Genomic DNA, 19,038 nt, shown 5'->3' with positions numbered 1-19,038 from the left:
TGCCAACGTCGCAAGAAACCTCCCCACTCCGCCGCCGCTCCTTTGCAGCCGTTACCTTGCCCTGGCCGTCCCTTTGACTTCGTCGGCATTGATGTTTATGGCCCGCTTCCAACTACTTCGGCTAATAATCGGTGGATCATCGTTGCCGTTGACCATCTCACCCGTTACGTCGAAACGTCGGCTCTCAAATCTGCTACCGCAAACGATGTCGCTCACTTCATTCTACACAGTCTTGTTCTTCGTCACGGCGCCCCGAAAGAACTTCTAAGTGACCGGGGCCGTGTTTTTCTCTCGGACGCCGTCGAGGCCCTGCTCAAACAATGCCAAATCGATCATCGCTACACCAGCGCCTATCACCCCCAGACCAACGGCATGACTGAGCGGTTCAACCGCACTATGAGTGACATGCTCGCCATGTACGTTGACACCGCCCACTCCAACTGGGATCAAGTGCTCCCGTTCGTCACGTACGCGTATAACACAGCTACTCAGACAACAACGGGGTTTTCTCCTTTCTTTCTCTTATATGGCCGGGAGCCTACATCCACCATGGACACCATCCTTCCTTATCACCCTGACCCTTCCGAGACCACCTTACACTCCGAAGCTCACCTGTACGCCGAAGAATGCCGGCAACTTGCCCGCTCTTTCACCACACAGCAACAATGGGATCAGAAGCACCGTCGGGATTCCCCAGACCCTCCAGCGTCATACCCATCTGGCGCCCTCGTTTGGCTCTGGGTGCCTTCCTCCACTCCCGGCCTCGCCACGAAACTACTGTCTCGCTTTCACGGACCTTACCGGGTTGTCCACCAAACTTCTCTGGTTATTTATATCGTTGAGCCGCTCGTTCCCTCTTCAGACCACCGTCGCCGGGGGCGCGAAACTGTGCACGTTGAGCGCCTCAAGCCTTACTATGACCCGCCCATCCTATCCTCTCCGTAAGTCGCCAGGATGGCTCCTTTTTTCGGAGGGAGAGTAATTGTAATGGGACCGACAGGCGCAGCGCAGCGAAGAAGCAGACGAGTTCAAGCGGGACAACGAAGAAGCAGACGAAGTGCAGCTGGGTTTTTCGAACGACGCCTGTGAGTGTGCCCGTCGTGTCGCCGGTCAACCAAGACCAACCGACCTGTGCTTCAAATAAACGCCTTGACAAAATCATCTGTTCACAACCACGACCCGCTAAGAGGAGTTAGTTGGTTAAGTAGTCTTATCAGTCACATGCAGGACAGTGACTTAAAACCATGCATAGTACCCCGGTTCGAACCCGACCGCGGCGGCCGCGTTTCGATGGAAGCGAAACAAAAAAAGCGGCCGCGTGCTGTGCGATATTAGTGCACGTTAAAGATCCCCAGGTGGCCGAAATTGTTCCGCAGCCCTCCGCTGCTGCACCTATTTCTGCCTTTTTTATTTCACTCCCTCCTTTATCTCTTCCCTTACTGCGTGGTTCAGGTGTCCGCCGATGTGTGAGGCAGATATTGCGCCATGTTCTATCCTCCAAAACCAATTTCAAATTTCATACCGCGACGACTAAGCGCCTTTTTCATCGCTGCCACCAACACGCAGGCCATGTGTTCCAACATCATCTCGCTTAATCCACCGCGACAACCCAACGATAACATGACAGCCGAGTTCCTGGACGTAAACTTCTGGAGTTTTTGTCTGCAGGGTGCCTCATTTAATTCGCCATACTTTCTTACTAACGATAACAATTTCTTCCACAAACTCTGCTCCAAGTATTCTTATTCGCACTTTGAAAACTGTAAAACAAATAGACAAAAACACAAGATAGACTCTGAGTGACTTTTGGCCGCACAAGATTGCGCGATTAAATCCCCGGAAAAAGTCACTAAATCTTTCGCCGATTGCAATATCCGTCGACAAAAAAAGGAAACTATCGTTCTCTTAAAATCATTTTCAAACGTCCGCCTAATCTTCTATAGCAAACGTTATTTTAACGTTTGAAGTAAACATTTTACTAACCATTCTTTGCAAATGCTATTTAATGTTGAATATTAAAAATAATTTTTTTAATTATAAATAAAATTTCACCTTACAAACTCTACACTATTGTAGTGTTGTTATAATCTTTGAGTCAAAATTATAAAACAAGTTACAAATATATTTCAGGAATTGTGTCCGAAAAACTTTTCCCATGGCTTTTACAGTAATACTGTTCCTCAACTAGTTCCACTTTGCAATTAAATCAATAAGATAATGCCTGCCTTAGATTGCATGCAGAACCCTGTTATTTTGTTACAAAAGTTTGCTTACAGCCTACTCACCTCTATCGCTTATGGCACCCTCTATTATTGCTATATAATCTAGCTATGCTCCATCATATTTTTAGAAAGCGACTTACTTGTATTTTCCTGTCGTTCCACCTCCTCCTCCACTTGCTTGTATTGGTGGTGGTGTATTGTAGAGCTCCGGCGTTGCCTTCCATGTAGGGCCTTGAAAGACAACTGATAAGCTCTGCAATTTCACAATCAGCAGGCTTCCACGCTCTTGCATGCTAAGTTCATTATTTTAGAGAATGCTGCATTTATGGAGTTTAAATGTTGGAATACGCATACGGAAAGCTAATTTGAACGGTAAATAATAATGCTGCTGAGACATTAGAAAAAATGATCCTCTTAACGGAGAAAACGTGTTTAAAGAAAACAAAGAAAAACAACCTTGTTTTAACGTTTTGGTGTTGCCTTGACGTTAAAGAATCCCAGGAGATATAAGTTCATGTGGACTCCTCCGCCGTCGTAAAAGTCCACGTATCGCTTTAAGACGTTAAACACCAGAAACTATTTCTAAAGCAACAGCGAATGGATGCACCGATCTCCCAGTGCGTAGGCCATTGAAACAGACACAATACCACTACTGTGAAACGCCACACGGAAGTTGAAGGCACGCCTGGTGTTCTAGCTTAAGAGCTCCGTTGAACTGCACGCGAAAAATACACTGCGTCGGCCGGGAATCGAACCCGGGCCACCCGCGTGGCAGGCGAGTATTCTACCACTGAACCACCGACGCCGAAGCTGCAGTCACCAGGCGAATTCTACAAGTGGCGAGTGCATTTACGCAATACCCTTAGTATCTAGATCACGCAATCTTCGAGCGCCTTCAGCGGAGGCACGTCTCTTTGTCGAGGGGGCAACTGTTGTAAAAAGCGGACCCTCTCGCAAACTCGCTACTGTAACATAGCTTGCTACGTAAGCCACAGAGTATTACGGCGATAGCTTTCAATGTCTCATGCTCGCGTCCGTCCGTTATATTTTAGGTCACGTGATCTCTCTGCCCCGCTCGCGCCAGCTGCTCTTCTCTGTCGTGAAATGAATTGAAAGCGCAGCAAATTAAAATCGGTGCAAATAGTCGCAAACAGCATTCGCCTTCCCGCACTTGAGAAATATGTAAGTGCCCCCAAGGAATATTTTGGGCTATGTAAACGGGGCAACGCGGATGTTTTTTTGGAAGTCTCAACGGCCACAAAGCAATGGCTCCATTGTGACTGGTACAGGCGTATATCTGCGTTCACCGCCGCTGCAGAGTACACATTTTTCGCTAAACATTGGCGTTTAATTCCAGAGCACTTTAAGAGAACTTGTATTGCTCCTACCTTGTGCATCAACTCAAGCGTAAATTCACCTTCAGGAGTTTGATATACACGTCATTTATCGCTTCGGCAGCAAGCTCTCGGACGCCGACGCCCTTTCTCTTTCACCACTCCCATGCGAGTCAACCTCTGCCCACGTCTGTGCCTACGAATTCTCTTCGTTCAACATCCCTGATATGCTCTCCGAACAACTGAAGGATCCTTGGATCACCTCGCTGCTAAACTTCCTGAACACTCCCTCGCCGCATCATTCGACCCGGACCCTTCGCCGCCAAGCACACCACTTCGCCGTTCGTGATGGCCTCTTATACCGCCGTAATTACCTCCCCGACGGCCGGAAGTGGCTGTTGGTCATCCCTCGACACCTCCGTGCTACAATCTGTGCCTCTTTTCACGCCGCTCCACAATGCGGCCACGCCGGTGTACTGAAAACATATGCTCGCCTTCGTCAGCGATTCTACTGGCGAGGTATGTACCGCTACATACGTCAGAACATTCGGTCATGCACCGCCTGCCAACGTCGCAAGAAACCTCCCCACTCCGCCGCCGCTCCTTTGCAGCCGTTACCTTGCCCTGGCCGTCCCTTTGACCGCGTCGGCATTGATGTTTATGGCCCGCTTCCAACTACTTCGGCTAATAATCGGTGGATCATCGTTGCCGTTGACCATCTCACCCGTTACGTCGAAACGTCGGCTCTCAAATCTGCTACCGCAAACGATGTCGCTCACTTCATTCTACACAGTCTTGTTCTTCGTCACGGCGCCCCGAAAGAACTTCTAAGTGACCGCGGCCGTGTTTTTCTCTCGGACGCCGTCGAGGCCCTGCTCAAACAATGCCAAATCGTTCATCGCTACACCAGCGCCTATCACCCCCAGACCAACGGCATGACTGAGCGGTTCAACCGCACTATGAGTGACATGCTCGCCATGTACGTTGACACCGCCCACTCCAACTGGGATCAAGTGCTCCCGTTCGTCACGTACGCGTATAACACAGCTACTCAGACAACAACGGGGTTTTCTCCTTTCTTTCTCTTATATGGCCGGGAGCCTACATCCACCATGGACACCATCCTTCCTTATCACCCTGACCCTTCCGAGACCACCTTACACTCCGAAGCTCACCTGTACGCCGAAGAATGCCGGCAACTTGCCCGCTCTTTCACCACACAGCAACAATGGGATCAGAAGCACCGTCGGGATTCCCCAGACCCTCCAGCGTCATACCCATCTGGCGCCCTCGTTTGGCTCTGGGTGCCTTCCTCCACTCCCGGCCTCGCCACGAAACTACTGTCTCGCTTTCACGGACCTTACCGGGTTGTCCACCAAACTTCTCTGGTGACTTATATCGTTGAGCCGCTCGTTCCCTCTTCAGACCACCGTCGCCGGGGGCGCGAAACTGTGCAAGTTGAGCGCCTCAAGCCTTACTATGACCCGCCCATCCTATCCTCTCCGTAAGTCGCCAGGATGGCTCCTTTTTTGGAGGGAGAGTAATTGTAATGGGACCGACAGGCGCAGCGCAGCGAAGAAGCAGACGAGTTCAAGCGGGACAACGAAGAAGCAGACGAAGTGCAGCTGGGTTTTTCGAACGACGCCTGTGAGTGTGCCCGTCGTGTCGCCGGTCAACCAAGACCAACCGACCTGTGCTTCAAATAAACGCCTTGACAAAATCATCTGTTCACAACCACGACCCGCTAAGAGGAGTTAGTTGGTTAAGTAGTCTTATCAGTCACATGCAATACAGTGACTTAAAACCATGCATAGTACCCCGGTTCGAACCCGACCGCGGCGGCCGCGTTTCGATGGAAGCGAAACAAAAAAAGCGGCCGCGTGCTGTGCGATATTAGTGCACGTTAAAGATCCCCAGGTGGCCGAAATTGTTCCGCAGCCCTCCGCTGCTGCACCTATTTCTGCCTTTTTTATTTCACTCCCTCCTTTATCTCTTCCCTTACTGCGTGGTTCAGGTGTCCGCCGATGTGTGAGGCAGATATTGCGCCATGTTCTATCCTCCAAAACCAATTTCAAATTTCATACCGCGACGACTAAGCGCCTTTTTCATCGCTGCCACCAACACGCAGGCCATGTGTTCCAACATCATCTCGCTTAATCCACCGCGACAACCCAACGATAACATGACAGCCGAGTTCCTGGACGTAAACTTCTGGAGTTTTTGTCTGCAGGGTGCCTCATTTAATTCGCCATACTTTCTTACTAACGATAACAATTTCTTCCACAAACTCTGCTCCAAGTATTCTTATTCGCACTTTGAAAACTGTAAAACAAATAGACAAAAACACAAGATAGACTCTGAGTGACTTTTGGCCGCACAAGATTGCGCGATTAAATCCCCGGAAAAAGTCACTAAATCTTTCGCCGTTTGCAATATCCGTCGACAAAAAAAGTAAACTATCGTTCTCTTAAAATCATTTTCAAACGTCCGCCTAATCTTCTATAGCAAACGTTATTTTAACGTTTGAAGTAAACATTTTACTAACCATTCTTTGCAAATGCTATTTAATGTTGAATATTAAAAATAATTTTCTTAATTATAAACAAAATTTCACCTTACAAACTCTACACTATTGTAGTGTTGTTATAATCTTTGAGTCAAAATTATAAAACAAGTTACAAATATATTTCAGGAATTGTGTCCGAAAAACTTTTCCCATGGCTTTTACAGTAATACTGTTCCTCAACTAGTTCCACTTTGCAATTAAATCAATAAGATAATGCCTGCCTTACATTGCATGCAGAACCCTGTTATTTTGTTACAAAAGTTTGCTTACAGCCTACTCACCTCTATCGCTTATGGCACCCTCTATTATTGCTATATAATCTAGCTATGCTCCATCATATTTTTAGAAAGCGACTTACTTGTATTTTCCTGTCGTTCCACCTCCTGCTCCACTTGCTTGTATTGGTGGTGGTGTATTGTAGAGCTCCGGCGTTGCCTTCCATGTAGGGCCTTGAAAGACAACTGATAAGCTCTGCAATTTCACAATCAGCAGGCTTCCACGCTCGTGCATGCTAATTTCATTATTTTAGAGAATGCTGCATTTATGGAGTTTAAATGTTGGAATACGCATACGGAAAGCTAATTTGAACGGTAAATAATAATGCTGCTGAGACATTAGAAAAAATGATCCTCTTAACGGAGAAAACGTGTTTAAAGAAAACAAAGAAAAACAACCTTGTTTTAACGTTTTGGTGTTGCCTTGACGTTAAAGAATCCCAGGAGATATAAGTTCATGTGGACTCCTCCGCCGTCGTAAAAGTCCACGTATCGCTTTAAGACGTTAAACACCAGAAACTATTTCTAAAGCAACAACGAATGGATGCACCGATCTCCCAGTGCGCAGGCCATTGAAACAGACACAATACCACTACTGTGAAACGCCACACGGAAGTTGAAGGCACGCCTGGTGTTCTAGCTTAAGAGCTCCGTTGAACTGCACGCGAAAAAGAAACTGCGTCGGCCGGGAATCGAACCCGGGCCACCCGCGTGGCAGGCGAGTATTCTACCACTGAACCACCGACGCCGACGCTGCCGTCACCAGGCGAATTCTACAAGTGGCGAGTGCATTTACGCAATACCCTTAGTATCTAGATCACGCAATCTTCGAGCGCCTTCAGCGGAGGCACGTCTCTTTGTCGAGGGGGCAACTGTTGTAAAAAGCGGACCCTCTCGCAAACTCGCTACTGTAACATAGCTTGCTACGTAAGCCACAGAGTATTACGGCGATAGCTTTCAATGTCTCATGCTCGCGTCCGTCCGTTATATTTTAGGTCACGTGATCTCTCTGCCCCGCTCGCGCCAGCTGCTCTTCTCTGTCGTGAAATGAATTGAAAGCGCAGCAAATTAAAATCGGTGCAAATAGTCGCAAACAGCATTCGCCTTCCCGCACTTGTGAAATATGTAAGTGCCCCCAAGGAATATTTTGGGCTATGTAAACGGGGCAACGCGGATGTTTTTTTGGAAGTCTCAACGGCCACAAAGCAATGGCTCCATTGTGACTGGTACAGGCGTATATCTCCGTTCACCGCCGCTGCAGAGTACAAATTTTTCGCTAAACATTGGCGTTAATTTCCAGAGCACTTTAAGAGAACTTGTATTGCTCCTTCCTTGTGCATCAACTCAAGCGTAAATTCACCTTCAGGAGTTTGATATACACGTCATTTATCGCTCCGGCCGCAAGCACTCGGACGCCGACGCCCTTTCTCTTTCACCACTCCCATGCGAGTCAACCTCTGCCCACGTCTGTGCCTACGAATTCTCTTCGTTCAACATCCCTGATATGCTCTCCGAACAACTGAAGGATCCTTGGATCACCTCGCTGCTAAACTTCCTGAACACTCCCTCGCCGCATCATTCGACCCGGACCCTTCGCCGCCAAGCCCACCACTTCGCCGTTCGTGATGGCCTCTTATACCGCCGTAATTACCTCCCCGACGGCCGGAAGTGGCTGTTGGTCATCCCTCGACACCTCCGTGCTACAATCTGTGCCTCTTTTCACGCCGCTTCACAATGCGGCCACGCCGGTGTACTGAAAACATATGCTCGCCTTCGTCAGCGATTCTACTGGCGAGGTATGTACCGCTACATACGTCAGAACATTCGGTCATGCACCGCCTGCCAACGTCGCAAGAAACCTCCCCACTCCGCCGCCGCTCCCTTGCAGCCGTTACCTTGCCCTGGCCGTCCCTTTGACCTCGTCGGCATTTATGTTTATGGCCCGCTTCCAACTACTTCGGCTAATAATCGGTGGATCATCGTTGCCGTTGACCATCTCACCCGTTACGTCGAAACGTCGGCTCTCAAATCTGCTACCGCAAACGATGTCGCTCACTTCATTCTACACAGTCTTGTTCTTCGTCACGGCGCCCCGAAAGAACTTCTAAGTGACCGCGGCCGTGTTTTTCTCTCCGACGCCGTCGAGGCCCTGCTCAAACAATGCCAAATCGATCATCGCTACACCAGCGCCTATCACCCCCAGACCAACGGCATGACTGAGCGGTTCAACCGCACTATGAGTGACATGCTCGCCATGTACGTTGACACCGCCCACTCCAACTGGGATCAAGTGCTCCCGTTCGTCACGTACGCGTATAACACAGCTACTCAGACAACAACGGGGTTTTCTCCTTTCTTTCTCTTATATGGCCGGGAGCCTACATCCACCATGGACACCATCCTTCCTTATCACCCTGACCCTTCCGAGACCACCTTACACTCCGAAGCTCACCTGTACGCCGAAGAATGCCGGCAACTTGCCCGCTCTTTCACCACACAGCAACAATGGGATCAGAAGCACCGTCGGGATTCCCCAGACCCTCCAGCGTCATACCCATCTGGCGCCCTCGTTTGGCTCTGGGTGCCTTCCTCCACTCCCGGCCTCGCCACGAAACTACTGTCTCGCTTTCACGGACCTTACCGGGTTGTCCACCAAACTTCTCTGGTGACTTATATCGTTGAGCCGCTCGTTCCCTCTTCAGACCACCGTCGCCGGGGGCGCGAAACTGTGCACGTTGAGCGCCTCAAGCCTTACTATGACCCGCCCATCCTATCCTCTCCGTAAGTCGCCAGGATGGCTCCTTTTTCGGAGAGAGAGTAATTGTAATGGGACCGACAGGCGCAGCGCAGCGAAGAAGCAGACGAGTTCAAGCGGGACAACGAAGAAGCAGACGAAGTGCAGATGGGTTTTTCGAACGACGCCTGTGAGTGTGCCCGTCGTGTCGCCGGTCAACCAAGACCAACCGACCTGTGCTTCAAATAAACGCCTTGACAAATTCATCTGTTCACAACCACGACCCGCTAAGAGGAGTTAGTTGGTTAAGTAGTCTTATCAGTCACATGCAGGACAGTGACTTAAAACCATGCATAGTACCCCGGTTCGAACCCGACCGCGGCGGCCGCGTTTCGATGGAAGCGAAACAAAAAAAGCGGCCGCGTGCTGTGCGATATTAGTGCACGTTAAAGATCCCCATGTGGCCGAAATTGTTCCGCAGCCCTCCGCTGCTGCACCTATTTCTGCCTTTTTTATTTCACTCCCTCCTTTATCTCTTCCCTTACTGCGTGGTTCAGGTGTCCGCCGATGTGTGAGGCAGATATTGCGCCATGTTCTATCCTCCAAAACCAATTTCAAATTTCATACCGCGACGACTAAGCGCCTTTTTCATCGCTGCCACCAACACGCAGGCCATGTGTTCCAACATCATCTCGCTTAATCCACCGCGACAACCCAACGATAACATGACAGCCGAGTTCCTGGACGTAAACTTCTGGAGTTTTTGTCTGCAGGGTGCCTCATTTAATTCGCCATACTTTCTTACTAACAATAACAATTTCTTCCACAAACTCTGCTCCAAGTATTCTTATTCGCACTTTGAAAACTGTTAAACAAATAGACAAAAACACAAGATAGACTCTGAGTGACTTTTGGCCGCACAAGATTGCGCGATTAAATCCCCGGAAAAAGTCACTAAAACTTTCGCCGATTGCAATATCCGTCGACAAAAAAAGGAAACTATCGTTCTCTTAAAATCATTTTCAAACGTCCGCCTAATCTTCTATAGCAAACGGTATTTTAACGTTTGAAGTAAACATTTTACTAACCATTCTTTGCAAATGCTATTTAATGTTGAATATTAAAAATAATTTTTTTAATTATAAACAAAATTTCACCTTACAAACTCTACACTATTGTAGTGTTGTTATAATCTTTGAGTCAAAATTATAAAACAAGTTACAAATATATTTCAGGAATTGTGTCCGAAGAACTTTTCCCATGGCTTTTACAGTAATACTGTTCCTCAACTAGTTCCACTTTGCAATTAAATCAATAAGATAATTCCTGCCTTAGATTGCATGCAGAACCCAGTTATTTTGTTACAAAAGTTTGCTTACAGCCTACTCACCTCTATCGCTTATGGCACCCTCTATTATTGCTATATAATCTAGCTATGCTCCATCATATTTTTAGAAAGCGACTTACTTGTATTTTCCTGTCGTTCCACCTCCTCCTCCACTTGCTTGTAATGGTGGTGGTGTATTGTAGAGCTCCGGCGTTGCCTTCCATGTAGGGCCTTGAAAGACAACTGATAAGCTCTGCAATTTCACAATCAGCAGGCTTCCACGCTCTTGCATGCTAAGTCAATTATTTTAGAGAATGCTGCATTTATGGAGTTTAAATGTTGGAATACGCATACGGAAAGCTAATTTGAACGGTAAATAATAATGCTGCTGAGACATTAGAAAAAATGATCCTCTTAACGGAGAAAACGTGTTTAAAGAAAACAAAGAAAAACAACCTTGTTAAAACGTTTTGGTGTTGCCTTGACGTTAAAGAATCCCAGGAGATATAAGTTCATGTGGACTCCTCCGCCGTCGTAAAAGTCCACGTATCGCTTTAAGACGTTAAACACCAGAAACTATTTCTAAAGCAACAGCGAATGGATGCACCGATCTCCCAGTGCGTAGGCCATTGAAACAGACACAATACCACTACTGTGAAACGCCACACGGAAGTTGAAGGCACGCCTGGTGTTCTAGCTTAAGAGCTCCGTTGAACTGCACGCGAAAAATAAACTGCGTCGGCCGGGAATCGAACCCGGGCCAACCGCGTGGCAGGCGAGTATTCTACCGCTGAACCACCGACGCCGAAGCTGCAGTCACCAGGCGAATTCTACAAGTGGCGAGTGCATTTACGCAATACCCTTAGTATCTAGATCACGCAATCTTCGAGCGCCTTCAGCGGAGGCACGTCTCTTTGTCGAGGGGGCAACTGTTGTAAAAAGCGGACCCTCTCGCAAACTCGCTACTGTAACATAGCTTGCTACGTAAGCCACAGAGTATTACGGCGATAGCTTTCAATGTCTCATGCTCGCGTCCGTTCGTTATATTTTAGGTCACGTGATCTCTCTGCCCCACTCGCGCCTGCTGCTCTTCTCTGTCGTGAAATGAATTGAAAGCGCAGCAAATTAAAATCGGTGCAAATAGTCGCAAACAGCATTCGCCTTCCCGCACTTGAGAAATATGTAAGTGCCCCCAAGGAATATTTTGGGCTATGTAAACGGGGCAACGCGGATGTTTTTTTGGAAGTCTCAACGGCCACAAAGCAATGGCTCCATTGTGACTGGTACAGGCGTATATCTCCGTTCACCGCCGCTGCAGAGTACAAATTTTTCGCTAAACATTGGCGTTTAATTCCAGAGCACTTTAAGAGAACTTGTATTGCTCCTTCCTTGTGCATCAACTCAAGCGTAAATTCACCTTCAGGAGTTTGATATACACGTCATTTATCGCTTCGGCAGCAAGCACTCGGACGCCGACGCCCTTTCTCTTTCACCACTCCCATGCGAGTCAACCTCTGCCCACGTCTGTGCCTACGAATTCTCTTCGTTCAACATCCCTGATATGCTCTCCGAACAACTGAAGGATCCTTGGATCACCTCGCTGCTAAACTTCCTGAACACTCCCTCACCGCATCATTCGACCCGGACCCTTCGCCGCCAAGCCCACCACTTCGCCGTTCGTGATGGCCTCTTATACCGCCGTAATTACCTCCCCGACGGCCGGAAGTGGCTGTTGGTCATCCCTCGACACCTCCGTGCTACAATCTGTGCCTCTTTTCACGCCGCTCCACAATGCGGCCACGCCGGTGTACTGAAAACATATGCTCGCCTTCGTCAGCGATTCTACTGGCGAGGTATGTACCGCTACATACGTCAGAACATTCGGTCATGCACCGCCTGCCAACGTCGCAAGAAACCTCCCCACTCCGCCGCCGCTCCTTTGCAGCCGTTACCTTGCCCTGGCCGTCCCTTTGACTTCGTCGGCATTGATGTTTATGGCCCGCTTCCAACTACTTCGGCTAATAATCGGTGGATCATCGTTGCCGTTGACCATCTCACCCGTTACGTCGAAACGTCGGCTCTCAAATCTGCTACCGCAAACGATGTCGCTCACTTCATTCTACACAGTCTTGTTCTTCGTCACGGCGCCCCGAAAGAACTTCTAAGTGACCGGGGCCGTGTTTTTCTCTCGGACGCCGTCGAGGCCCTGCTCAAACAATGCCAAATCGATCATCGCTACACCAGCGCCTATCACCCCCAGACCAACGGCATGACTGAGCGGTTCAACCGCACTATGAGTGACATGCTCGCCATGTACGTTGACACCGCCCACTCCAACTGGGATCAAGTGCTCCCGTTCGTCACGTACGCGTATAACACAGCTACTCAGACAACAACGGGGTTTTCTCCTTTCTTTCTCTTATATGGCCGGGAGCCTACATCCACCATGGACACCATCCTTCCTTATCACCCTGACCCTTCCGAGACCACCTTACACTCCGAAGCTCACCTGTACGCCGAAGAATGCCGGCAACTTGCCCGCTCTTTCACCACACAGCAACAATGGGATCAGAAGCACCGTCGGGATTCCCCAGACCCTCCAGCGTCATACCCATCTGGCGCCCTCGTTTGGCTCTGGGTGCCTTCCTCCACTCCCGGCCTCGCCACGAAACTACTGTCTCGCTTTCACGGACCTTACCGGGTTGTCCACCAAACTTCTCTGGTGACTTATATCGTTGAGCCGCTCGTTCCCTCTTCAGACCACCGTCGCCGGGGGCGCGAAACTGTGCACGTTGAGCGCCTCAAGCCTTACTATGACCCGCCCATCCTATCCTCTCCGTAAGTCGCCAGGATGGCTCCTTTTTTCGGAGGGAGAGTAATTGTAATGGGACCGACAGGCGCAGCGCAGCGAAGAAGCAGACGAGTTCAAGCGGGACAACGAAGAAGCAGACGAAGTGCAGCTGGGTTTTTCGAACGACGCCTGTGAGTGTGCCCGTCGTGTCGCCGGTCAACCAAGACCAACCGACCTGTGCTTCAAATAAACGCCTTGACAAAATCATCTGTTCACAACCACGACCCGCTAAGAGGAGTTAGTTGGTTAAGTAGTCTTATCAGTCACATGCAGGACAGTGACTTAAAACCATGCATAGTACCCCGGTTCGAACCCGACCGCGGCGGCCGCGTTTCGATGGAAGCGAAACAAAAAAAGCGGCCGCGTGCTGTGCGATATTAGTGCACGTTAAAGATCCCCAGGTGGCCGAAATTGTTCCGCAGCCCTCCGCTGCTGCACCTATTTCTGCCTTTTTTATTTCACTCCCTCCTTTATCTCTTCTCTTACTGCGTGGTTCAGGTGTCCGCCCGCCGATGTGTGAGGCAGATATTGCGCCATGTTCTATCCTCCAAAACCAATTTCAAATTTCATACCGCGACGACTAAGCGCCTTTTTCATCGCTGCCACCAACACGCAGGCCATGTGTTCCAACATCATCTCGCTTAATCCACCGCGACAACCCAACGATAACATGACAGCCGAGTTCCTGGACGTAAACTTCTGGAGTTTTTGTCTGCAGGGTGCCTCATTTAATTCGCCATACTTTCTTACTAACGATAACAATTTCTTCCACAAACTCTGCTCCAAGTATTCTTATTCGCACTTTGAAAACTGTAAAACAAATAGACAAAAACACAAGATAGACTCTGAGTGACTTTTGGCCGCACAAGATTGCGCGATTAAATCCCCGGAAAAAGTCACTAAATCTTTCGCCGATTGCAATATCCGTCGACAAAAAAGGAAACTATCGTTCTCTTAAAATCATTTTCAAACGTCCGCCTAATCTTCTATAGCAAACGTTATTTTAACGTTTGAAGTAAACATTTTACTAACCATTCTTTGCAAATGCTATTTAATGTTGAATATTAAAAATAATTTTTTTAATTATAAACAAAATTTCACCTTACAAACTCTACACTATTGTAGTGTTGTTATAATCTTTGAGTCAAAATTATAAAACAAGTTACAAATATATTTCAGGAATTGTGTCCGAAAAACTTTTCCCATGGCTTTTACAGTAATACTGTTCCTCAACTAGTTCCACTTTGCAATTAAATCAATAAGATAATGCCTGCCTTAGATTGCATGCAGAACCCTGTTATTTTGTTACAAAAGTTTGCTTACAGCCTACTCACCTCTATCGCTTATGGCACCCTCTATTATTGCTATATAATCTAGCTATGCTCCATCATATTTTTAGAAAGCGACTTGTATTTTCCTGTCGTTCCACCTCCTCCTCCACTTGCTTGTATTGGTGGTGGTGTATTGTAGAGCTCCGGCGTTGCCTTCCATGTAGGGCCTTGAAAGACAACTGATAAGCTCTGCAATTTCACAATCAGCAGGCTTCCACGCTCTTGCATGCTAAGTTCATTATTTTAGAGAATGCTGCATTTATGGAGTTTAAATGTTGGAATACGCATACGGAAAGCTAATTTGAACGGTAAATAATAATGCTGCTCAGACATTAGAAAAAATGATCCTCTTAACGGAGAAAACGTGTTTAAAGTAAACAAAAAAAAACAACCTTGTTAAAACGTTTTGGTGTTGCCTTGACGTTAAAGAATCCCAGGAGATATAAGTTCATGTGGACTCCTCCGCCGTCGTAAAAGTCCACGTATCGCTTTAAGACGTTAAACACCAGAAACTATTTCTAAAGCAACAGCGAATGGATGCACCGATCTCCCAGTGCGTAGGCCATTGAAACAGACACAATACCACTACTGTGAAACGCCACACGGAAGTTGAAGGCACGCCTGGTGTTCTAGCTTAAGAGCTCCGTTGAACTGCACGCGAAAAATAAACTGCGTCGGCCGGGAATCGAACCCGGCCCACCCGCGTGGCAGGCGAGTATTCTACCACTGAACCACCGACGCCGAAGCTGCAGTCACCAGGCGAATTCTACAACTGGCGAGTGCATTTACGCAATAACCTTAGTATCTAGATCACGCAACCTTCGAGCGCCTTCAGCGGAGGCACGTCTCTTTGTCGAGGGGGCAACTGTTGTAAAAAGCGGACCCTCTCGCAAACTCGCTACTGTAACATAGCTTGCTACGTAAGCCACAGAGTATTACGGCGATAGCTTTCAATGTCTCATGCTCGCGTCCGTCCGTTATATTTTAGGTCACGTGATCTCTCTGCCCCGCTCGCGCCAGCTGCTCTTCTCTGTCGTGAAATGAATTGAAAGCGCAGCAAATTAAAATCGGTGCAATGAGTCGCAAACAGCATTCGCCTTCCCGCACTTGAGAAATATGTAAGTGCCCCCAAGGAATATTTTGGGCTATGTAAACGGGGCAACGCGGATGCTTTTTTGGAAGTCTCAACGGCCACAAAGCAATGGCTCCATTGTGACTGGTACAGGCGTATATCTGCGTTCACCGCCGCTGCAGAGTACAAATTTTTCGCTAAACATTGGCGTTTAATTCCAGAGCACTTTAAGAGAACTTGTATTGCTCCTACCTTGTGCATCAACTCAAGCGTAAATTCACCTTCAGGAGTTTGATATACACGTCATTTATCGCTTCGGCAGCAAGCACTCGGACGCCGACGCCCTTTCTCTTTCACCACTCCCATGCGAGTCAACCTCTGCCCACGTCTGGGCCTACGAATTCTCTTCGTTCAACATCCCTGATATGCTCTCCGAACAACTGAAGGATCCTTGGATCACCTCGCTGCTAAACTTCCTGAACACTCCCTCGCCGCATCATTCGACCCGGACCCTTCGCCGCCAAGCCCACCACTTCGCCGTTCGTGATGGCCTCTTATACCGCCGTAATTACCTCCCCGACGGCCGGAAGTGGCTGTTGGTCATCCCTCGACACCTACGTGCTACAATCTGTGCCTCTTTTCACGCCGCTCCACAATGCGGCCACGCCGGTGTACTGAAAACATATGCTCGCCTTCGTCAGCGATTCTACTGGCGAGGTATGTACCGCTACATACGTCAGAACATTCGGTCATGCACCGCCTGCCAACGTCGCAAGAAACCTCCCCACTCCGCCGCCGCTCCTTTGCAGCCGTTACCTTGCCCTGGCCGTCCCTTTGACCGCGTCGGCATTGATGTTTATGGCCCGCTTCCAACTACTTCGGCTAATAATCGGTGGATCATCGTTGCCGTTGACCATCTCACCCGTTACGTCGAAACGTCGGCTCTCAAATCTGCTACCGCAAACGATGTCGCTCACTTCATTCTACACAGTCTTGTTCTTCGTCACGGCGCCCCGAAAGAACTTCTAAGTGACCGCGGCCGTGTTTTTCTCTCGGACGCCGTCGAGGCCCTGCTCAAACAATGCCAAATCGTTCATCGCTACACCAGCGCCTATCACCCCCAGACCAACGGCATGACTGAGCGGTTCAACCGCACTATGAGTGACATGCTCGCCATGTACGTTGACACCGCCCACTCCAACTGGGATCAAGTGCTCCCGTTCGTCACGTACGCGTATAACACAGCTACTCAGACAACAACGGGGTTTTCTCCTTTCTTTCTCTTATATGGCCGGGAGCCTACATCCACCATGGACACCATCCTTCCTTATCACCCTGACCCTTCCGAGACCACCTTACACTCCGAAGCTCACCTGTACGCCGAAGAATGCCGGCAACTTGCCCGCTCTTTCACCACACAGCAACAATGGGATCAGAAGCACCGTCGGGATTCCCCAGACCCTCCAGCGTCATACCCATCTGGCGCCCTCGTTTGGCTCTGGGTGCCTTCCTCCACTCCCGGCCTCGCCACGAAACTACTGTCTCGCTTTCACGGACCTTACCGGGTTGTCCACCAAACTTCTCTGGTGACTTATATAGTTGAGCCGCTCGTTCCGTCTTCAGACCACCGTCGCCGGGGGCGCGAAACTGTGCACGTTGAGCGCCTCAAGCCTTACTATGACCCGCCCATCCTATCCTCTCCGTAAGTCGCCAGGATGGCTCCTTTTTCGGAGGGAGAGTAATTGTAATGGGACCGACAGGCGCAGCGCAGCGAAGAAGCAGACGAGTTCAAGCGGGACAACGAAGAAGCAGACGAAGTGCAGCTGGGTTTTTCGAACGACGCCTGTGAGTGTGCCCGTCGTGTCGCCGGTCAACCAAGACCAACCGACCTGTGCTTCAAATAAACGCCTTGACAAAATCATCTGTTCACAACCACGACCCGCTAAGAGGAGTTAGTTGGTTAAGAAGTCTTATCAGTCACATGCAGGACAGTGACTTAAAACCATGCATAGTACCCCGGTTCGAACCCGACCGCGGCGGCCGCGTTTCGATGGAAGCGAAACAAAAAAAGCGGCCGCGTGCTGTGCGATATTAGTGCACGTTAAAGATCCCCAGGTGGCCGAAATTGTTCCGCAGCCCTCCGCTGCTGCACCTATTTCTGCATTTTTTATTTCACTCCCTCCTTTATCTCTTCCCTTACTGCGTGGTTCAGGTGTCCGCCGATGTGTGAGGCAGATATTGCGCCATGTTCTATCCTCCAAAACCAATTTCAAATTTCATACCGCGACGACTAAGCGCCTTTTTCATCGCTGCCACCAACACGCAGGCCATGTGTTCCAACATCATCTCGCTTAATCCACCGCGACAACCCAACGATGACATGACAGCCGAGTTCCTGGACGTAAACTTCTGGAGTTTTTGTCTGCAGGGTGCCTCATTTAATTCGCCATACTTTCTTACTAACGATAACAATTTCTTCCACAAACTCTGCTCCAAGTATTCTTATTCGCACTTTGAAAACTGTAAAACAAATAGACAAAAACACAAGATAGACTCTGAGTGACTTTTGGCCGCACAAGATTGCGCGATTAAATCCCCGGAAAAAGTCACTAAATCTTTCGCCGATTGCAATATCCGTCGACAAAAAATGGAAACTATCGTTCTCTTAAAATCATTTTCAAACGTCCGCCTAATCTTCATAGCAAACGTTATTTTAACGTTTGAAGTAAACATTTTACTAACCATTCTTTGCAAATGCTATTTAATGTTGAATATTAAAAATAATTTTTTTAATTATAAACAAAATTTCACCTTACAAACTCTACACTATTGTAGTGTTGTTATAATCTTTGAGTCAAAATTATAAAACAAGTTACAAATATATTTCAGGAATTGTGTCCGAAAAACTTTTCCCATGGCTTTTACAGTAATACTGTTCCTCAACTAGTTCCACTTTGCAATTAAATCAATAAGATAATGCCTGCCTTAGATTGCATGCAGAACCCTGTTATTTTGTTACAAAAGTTTGCTTACAGCCTACTCACCTCTATCGCTTATGGCACCCTCTATTATTGCTATATAATCTAGCTATGCTCCATCATATTTTTAGAAAGCGACTTACTTGTATTTTCCTGTCGTTCCACCTCCTCCTCCACTTGCTTGTATTGGTGGTGGTGTATTGTAGAGCTCCGGCGTTGCCTTCCATGTAGGGCCTTGAAAGACAACTGATAAGCTCTGCAATTTCACAATCAGCAGGCTTCCACGCTCTTGCATGCTAATTTCATTATTTTAGAGAATGCTGCATTTATGGAGTTTAAATGTTGGAA

General features: G+C 48.3%; 4 non-coding genes across 4 annotated transcripts; all 4 read right to left on the bottom strand.

Moving 5' to 3' along the window:
• Positions 1-2,956: 2,956 nt before the first annotated feature.
• TRNAG-GCC (transfer RNA glycine (anticodon GCC)) lies at positions 2,957-3,027 on the bottom strand. Its single transcript has one exon. It is a non-coding gene; the product is annotated as a tRNA-Gly (tRNA).
• Positions 3,028-7,074: 4,047 nt separating this feature from the next.
• Positions 7,075-7,145, bottom strand: TRNAG-GCC (transfer RNA glycine (anticodon GCC)). Its single transcript has one exon. It is a non-coding gene; the product is annotated as a tRNA-Gly (tRNA).
• A 4,047-nt stretch (positions 7,146-11,192) lies between these two features.
• TRNAG-GCC (transfer RNA glycine (anticodon GCC)) lies at positions 11,193-11,263 on the bottom strand. Its single transcript has one exon. It is a non-coding gene; the product is annotated as a tRNA-Gly (tRNA).
• Positions 11,264-15,310: 4,047 nt separating this feature from the next.
• TRNAG-GCC (transfer RNA glycine (anticodon GCC)) lies at positions 15,311-15,381 on the bottom strand. Its single transcript has one exon. It is a non-coding gene; the product is annotated as a tRNA-Gly (tRNA).
• Between the last annotated feature and the right edge of the window lie 3,657 nt (positions 15,382-19,038).

Source organism: Amblyomma americanum, chromosome 4 (assembly GCF_052857255.1).
Source record: "Amblyomma americanum isolate KBUSLIRL-KWMA chromosome 4, ASM5285725v1, whole genome shotgun sequence".
Lineage (NCBI taxonomy): Eukaryota > Metazoa > Arthropoda > Arachnida > Ixodida > Ixodidae > Amblyomma > Amblyomma americanum.
Note: the sequence above shows the minus strand (reverse complement) of the source record. Positions and strands in the feature narration are given on the sequence as shown.